This window comes from Morus notabilis, unplaced genomic scaffold (assembly GCF_000414095.1).
Source record: "Morus notabilis unplaced genomic scaffold, ASM41409v2 Scaffold73, whole genome shotgun sequence".
NCBI classification, from domain to species: domain Eukaryota; kingdom Viridiplantae; phylum Streptophyta; class Magnoliopsida; order Rosales; family Moraceae; genus Morus; species Morus notabilis.
In genome coordinates, this window is record NW_010358777.1 from 1196281 (window position 1) to 1197139 (window position 859).

An 859-nucleotide genomic window follows, 5' to 3' on the forward strand; every position below is an offset into this window, starting at 1 on the left:
AAAGCTCTGATTAGCTCTAGTCCATGACTCAATATATTAGTGCATCATCCCCATAGGATATCCATAATTGACTTAAGGTCTAGTTCCGTTTTACCTTCCTGATTACATTTATCTTATGTTCCATTATCATATAATTGGAAAAATACTATTCGTATCATTACAAACAGTAAACCATTAGATAACACAGAGTAGTCCAATGGCTGAGCGCTCATATTTTCCAATCCACTGATAATGCATAAGAGGATATCATTAACTCTTTATAGGAGCAATAGATTCCACTATCTATGAATAACGAATCTATGCATACACGAGTCATACCCCCAATGTACTGGCAAGCGTACCTTTACATAATGTCAGGATGTCTCCTTTTAGTACATCAAAGGATACAAGTCAAGTATACAGGTTCATCATCCATCTCAGGATTAAGATGACAACATATAATTCGTCAAAAGTGAATTGTTTTATTCAAACAGAATTATTAATTAAAACAATTCAACTTTGGTCCGATCCAATATAGATTTCACCATTAGAAACTATATCAATGTCTCCACCCATGGAGTCCCACCTCTGACGACCAAGACAAGCCGTCTCCATTAGGAAGTAGACAACATAACAATCTAAACATGAATAAAGCGCCCAACTTTAGATTCTTGTCTTCCGCATGTTCTTCACATTACATGCATGACCTAAAGATTTAGAATGACAGTCTCAGACTTTCAGTTTGCTTATCATACATTCAACTATTACGAACATAAAGAGGACAATTCATAGATATATAAAATAAACAAATCTTTATTAATAGTCAAAATATCTCAAAAAATATTGTTACATTTATTCCTAAGGGCATAAACGCTAACAA